This window comes from Furipterus horrens, unplaced genomic scaffold (genome assembly GCF_987537825.1).
Source record: "Furipterus horrens unplaced genomic scaffold, mFurHor1.1.pri manual_scaffold_1, whole genome shotgun sequence".
In the NCBI taxonomy this organism is placed as follows: domain Eukaryota; kingdom Metazoa; phylum Chordata; class Mammalia; order Chiroptera; family Furipteridae; genus Furipterus; species Furipterus horrens.
The window spans coordinates 122633017-122639016 of NW_028327171.1; positions in this window are offsets into that span (position 1 = coordinate 122633017).

Here is a 6000-nt window from a genome sequence, read left to right on the forward strand (position 1 = left end):
ATGGACCAGAGGGAACTTATCCCCAAACACTTCTCACAATGCATCCCTGCCCTGCCTTGGTGAGACCTCACTGGCTGTCCCCACTGTCTCACGGGTTTGCCCACCTGATATTTTGATAGCCTGCAAGCAGGTCTGTGGAATGTTGGGTAGGTCTTCAAAAGTCTGGTTCTATCTGCTGTGATGGCTGATTCCACTGACACGCACACAAGTGGACCATCTTTAGGTGTTTGCTGGTCACAGGCAGCATGTGAGAGGCCAGGTACCTGCAGGAAAAGATAAGGGAGATCATGGCCAAAGACCCGCTATAAATGCCGAGGGCTACGCACTACAGTCAGCCAGGTGAGGAGCCTCCACAGAGGAGGATGGTCCAGGGCTTGGTCTCTAGAGGCAACTGTAGGGTAAGGAGACAGACTGCCCTGGGTTCCAAGGTGGTCTCTCCACTGAACCTTGGCTTCCTCAGCTGTAAGACGAGAGTATATACCTCCTCAGGTTGGTGTTAGAATTAAGTGAGAAATTATCAGGAAAGTGCTGGGTGTTTGTAAGTGTTCATTAAGGGACAATCAGCCAATCTAAGCAGAAAAGGAATGGTGTTCAGGGAGAGGAAGGCAAACCATTGACTGAAAAAGCCAGTTCCATAAAACTACACCTCCAGCCCTTTTCCCCTTTGGAAACGTCTTTTTCACCCTGTGTCCTGACCTAAATAAACTCTCTGAGAAGCCCTTAGGGAAGGAGCTTTGCTCCGACCTCCCATGTTTCCTGGCAAGGAACTCCAGGTGTGCGACGAATGCCAGCTACCCCTCCTTTCTCTCCTCCCTGGTCCCAGTGGTCATGCGGCTCTGTGGACACCCTGGTCTGGGAACCAGAGGGCCTGGCCATGCCCTACCTCAGGAGCGACCATGGAATCTTCTTGTTGGGCCTCTGCCCTTGCCGGCTCGAGGTGTCTGAGGTCTCAGCGTTTGCAACTAGCTGCTTTGGGAGTCACTGGGAGCAGGCCCTGTGGGGCCCTGGAGGGTGCTGCAGCTGATGGGGCTGGGAGGGAAGAGTAAGTGAAAAAAGGCCTGGTTTGCCTTGGGGTGAGAAGCGAGACTATCTCCTGGCGGCGGGGAAAGGATGATTTTAAGAGGCCGAGTGTGTGTGATGGTAATGGCTAACATTTGTTGAGGGCTTGCTGTATACCAGGCACTGTTCTAAGCATTTTAATGATATTAATTTATTTAATCCTCAAAGCATGTTTTCGTCCATTTTCAAATAAGGAAACTGAGGTACAGGGAGGTTAAGTCACCTCCGAGATGTGACACAGCTCAGAAAGTGGTAGGGCCAGGTTTGAAACCCCACAGGTCCATTTGGTGCCCAGCCCTCCCACTGTTTCTATTGCCTGGATGCCATTCATTTCTGAAGAACCTCTCCCTGGCTGCCATGGGGAGGGTGGATTAAAAATGAATGTGATGGCTGGGATTGGCTGTGGTTTAAGGTCTACTTAGGCAACATTGAAAGTCTGTAAATCTTGTGTGTCAGGAACCCCTTGCCCAAGCTCAGGGCCTACACAGTTAATCAGAGTTCAAGACAACTGCCTTTGGGCTTCTCTGACCTGGGGTGAAAAAGCTGCAGAAAGGTCCATTATCCAAGGTCAAATCTCTTGCCTGTGAAATCCAGGAAGGGGAGCAAATGCAGGACCTTAGGCTACCTACTGACTGACACTTGGAAAGAAGGCTTTTGAAGTTACAAGAACCTAGGTTTGAATTCTGAGCCTCAGTTTTCTTATCTTTGAAATGGGGATGATAACAGCCGGATTTAGCTAAGTGCTGATGATAAAACTGGGCCTTGAATGCATGTTAATCCCCCACCTCCCCTGGCTCCACAACCAATCGTCGTCGTCGGCAGCCGTCCGTCTAGAAAGACAATGGCGTAGCTTCTTGAGAGACTATCTGCACCGCCGAGAATGGCTGTGCAGTCCGATTCGGGAGTGACAATCCCTGGCACACTTGTTACAGGTGAAGGCAGATGGCTGTTGTTGCTGCTGTTGACGCTGCTTCCGCCTCGATCTTTTCTGGACCGCCTCATCGTTGCGCGCAGCCTCTGCACGTGACGTACCTTGCCTGACCGCGAGCCTCCAGGCTAGGCGGTCGTCTGCTTGAACTTCCCATGTGTTGAGATTGATGGAGCATTGTGTCATGTCCTTTTTGCAGATGTCTTTGAACCGCAGTTTTGGGCGCCCTGTCATCCTCTTGCCTTCTGCTAGCTCGCCGTAGAGGAGGTCTTTGGGGATACGGCCTGCATCCATTCTTTTGACATGGCCGAGCCACCTGAGGCGTCTCTCGCTAAGAACTGCATGCAAACTGCTCATATTGGCTCGCTTCAGCACCTCGGTGTTGGGGACCTTATCCTGCCAGGCGACATGCAGGACGCGTCGTAGGCACCTCATGTGAAAGCTGTTGAGTTTCCTTTCGTGCCTTGTGTAAGTGGTCCACGTCTCGCTGCCATAGAGGAGAGTGCTGAGTACGCAGGCTTGGTAGATGCGCAGTCTGGTTTTCTCAGTGAGGCTGGAATTGTTCCACGCTCGCCGGTTCAGTCTGGCCATAACTGTGGCTGCCCTGGCGATTCTCCGGTTGACCTCCAAGTCGACTGACAGAGAGCTCGAGATGGTGGACCCGAGGTAAGTGAAGTCGTTGACAACCTCCAGGGTGTATCCGTCGATGGTGATGCATGGGGGAGTCCCCGTGCCTTGAGCCATAACATTTGTCTTCGTCAGGCTGATGGCTAGTCCGAACTCCTTGCATGCGTGGGAAAGGCAAGTGACTAGCTGCTGGAGTCCCTCTTCGGAGTGTGATGTCAAGGCTGCGTCGTCGGCGAAGAGCATCTCACGGATGAGCACCTCTTTGACTTTGGTCTTGGCTCGTAGACGGGCCAGGTTGTAGAGCTTGCCATCGGATCTGGTGTGAATGAAGACACCCTCGCTGCAGTCCTTAAAGGCGTATTGGAGGAGCATGGAGAAGAAGATTCCGAACAGCGTAGGCGCGAGGACGCAGCCCTGCTTTACTCCGCTGCTGACTGGGAAGGCCTCAGAGGTTGCGCCGTTGTAGGACACCGTGCTGTGCATGTTGTCATGAAAGGACATGACCACAGCAAGCAGATGTGGTGGACAGCCAATCTTCCGTAGCAAGCTGAAGAGACCGCTTCGACTGACCAGATCGAACGCCTTCGTAAGGTCGATAAAGGCGAGGTAGAGTGGTTTATGCTGCTCGTGACACTTCTCCTGCAGCTAGCTGGCGTAGGGAGAAGATCATGTCCACTGTTGATCGGCCAGCTCTGAAGCCACACTGGGACTCTGGGTAGGCGCGGGAAGCAAGGGTCTGCAGGCGGGCAAGAGCGACCCGGGCGAATACTTTGCCGACGACGCTGAGGAGAGAGATGCCCCGGTAGTTGTTGCAGTCGCTGCGGTCTCCTTTGTTCTTGTACATGGTGATAATGTTGGCGTCTCTCATATCCTGGGGCATGTAACCCTCCTTCCAGCAGAGACAGAGTAGATGGTGGAGCGGCTGTAGCAGGACTGGTTTCCCGCTCTTTAGGATTTCTGGAGGGATTCCGTCGCTTCCTGGTGCTTTCCCGCAAGCGAGGCGGTCGATGGCTTTGCTGAGCTCTGCTGCAGTAGGTGGGGTGTCTAGCTCCTCCATGACTGGTAGGTCTGGGATGGCATTAAGAGCAGTGTCTGTTACGGTGTTCTTCGTTGCGTACAGCTCGAGGTAGTGCTCGGTCCACCGCCGCATTTGCTGTTCCTGGTCAGTGATGACCTTACCTGTCTTGGACTTAAGGGGGGCGATCTTGGAGGGGATTGGGCCTGTTGCCTTCTTGATACCCTCATACATTCCTCGTGCGTTGCCTATATCGGCGGCTTCCTGAATGCTTCTGCACAGGTTTAGCCAATAGGTGTTGGCACAGTGGCGGGCGGTCTTCTGGACTTTGTTCCTGGCAGCCCGTAGAGCTTGAAGTGTACTGGGAGTACACTTCTCGCCATGGCTCGCCTGCCCCACTGGGTGCGTGGGGATCAGAGAGGCGCCTCTCGAAAAGTGGGCCACAAAACACCCGCACCAGTTAATTCCAAGCAAACAACAAGAAAGAAGCCTCCAGCTCTTCGCCTCGCTAGCTGGAACATCAGGACCATGTGCCCTGGACTTACTGCAGACCTTCCGTGGATCAACGGTGCCAGGAAAACCGCTGTCATCGATAGGGAACTGGCACGACTAAACATTGACATTGCGGCTCTACAGGAGACCCGGTTGGCCGACAACGGAACTATCAGAGAAACCAACTACACCTTCTACTGGCAAGGGAAGTCTCCGGACCAACCAAGACAGCACGGTGTTGGGTTCGCTGTGAAGAACACGCTTGTTAACTCCATAGAGCCACCCACAGGAGGCACAGAGAGATTACTTACCCTCCGATTGTCAACAACTTTCGGCCCAGTCAGCATTCTTAGCACGTACGCCCCAACCCTCTGCGCCACCATCGAAGAGAAAGAACAGTTCTACCATGCACTGGACGAAGCGTTATCCAAGATCCCCAGAAGTAACGCTCTCTATCTCCTTGGAGACTTCAACGCAAGAGTAGGAGCCGACCACATGGCCTGGCCCACCTGCCTTGGAAACTTTGGGAGAGGAAAGATCAATGAGAATGGTCAGCGACTGCTTGAGCTTTCGTGTCACCACGGCCTGTGCGTGACAAACACATTCTTCAAGTGCAAAGAGATCCACCAGGTGTCATGGAGGCACCCCCGCTCCTGCCATTGGCACCAGCTTGACCTCGTCATCACCAGAAGAACGGATATTGGCAGCACCCTCCTCACCCGCAGCACCACAGTGCAGACTGCGACACGGACCATGCCCTCGTGGTAAGCAAGGTGCGCATAATGCCGAAGAGGTTGCACCACTCCAAGATGAAGGGTCGCCCACGCATCAACACCAGTTGTGCCAGCAACCCAGTTAAGACCCAGCAATTCATCAACAGGATGGAAGATGCACTCGGCGAGGGAGTGGCGGCAGATGACATTATCGAATCTAATTGGCTACGTCTCCGCGACGCCATATACAACCCCGCCATTATTGCTTACGGGAAGAAAGAGCGGAAGAACGCTGACTGGTACGAGGCTCACTGGGAAGAAATGGAACCCGTGATCGAGGCTAAGAGGAAGGCCCTACTGGCTTACAAGGTCACGCCCACTCCCAGTACACTTCAAGCTCTACGGGCTGCCAGGAACAAAGTCCAGAAGACCGCCCGCCACTGTGCCAACAACCAATCACAGCCCATAGATTCCAGAAGCTTGAGGGGATGGAAGGAGAGTGCTAGCACCCAGAGTGCGCTCTGCCCTTGGCCCCAGCCTTGGCTTGAGGGCCTGATTTAGGTGACTGGCAAGTACCCAGTCTTCCATCAGCATTCTGCCTCACAATCTTTCTGGGAGTTCTAGAAACCCTCTTCCTCCCAGGAAGGGGGAACGGGACCCCTCTTTTCCCCCTTTCTGCTCCAGGCCCATCTGGCTACTCTGATTCTGGAAGTTGCTCTGTGAGGGAGGTCTGGAGCTTCCTGGGCATGTTCTGCACCCCTGCTGGGTGCAGAGGCACACCAGCTCCTCTGGGGTCTGGTTCCAGCTGTGCTGCAGTCCTGTGACCTTGACTGAGACCCTTTTCCTCCTTGGGCCTTCATTTCCCCAATGTGGAGTTTCAAATGCTCTGAGGAGTCTGAAGTCCCTGCAGATACCTTTGTGGTGTGAGGGCCTAGACCAACAGTGGGACCCCACCCACCTCTTATCTAAAGCTTGGTGTCTCTTACCTGTCTATGGGGGGACCAGGTTGAACACCTCTGAGTTAGAAATCCTAAAAGTTGCCTCCACATCTAAGACTCTAATCAGGCTAAATTAGGGAGCTCAGGAGTAGGGGAGGATTGGAGTTGCTGAGATCCTGTCTTCTCCAGGTAATAGAAACTTCTGGTGGCCACAGTCAAAGGCAATGG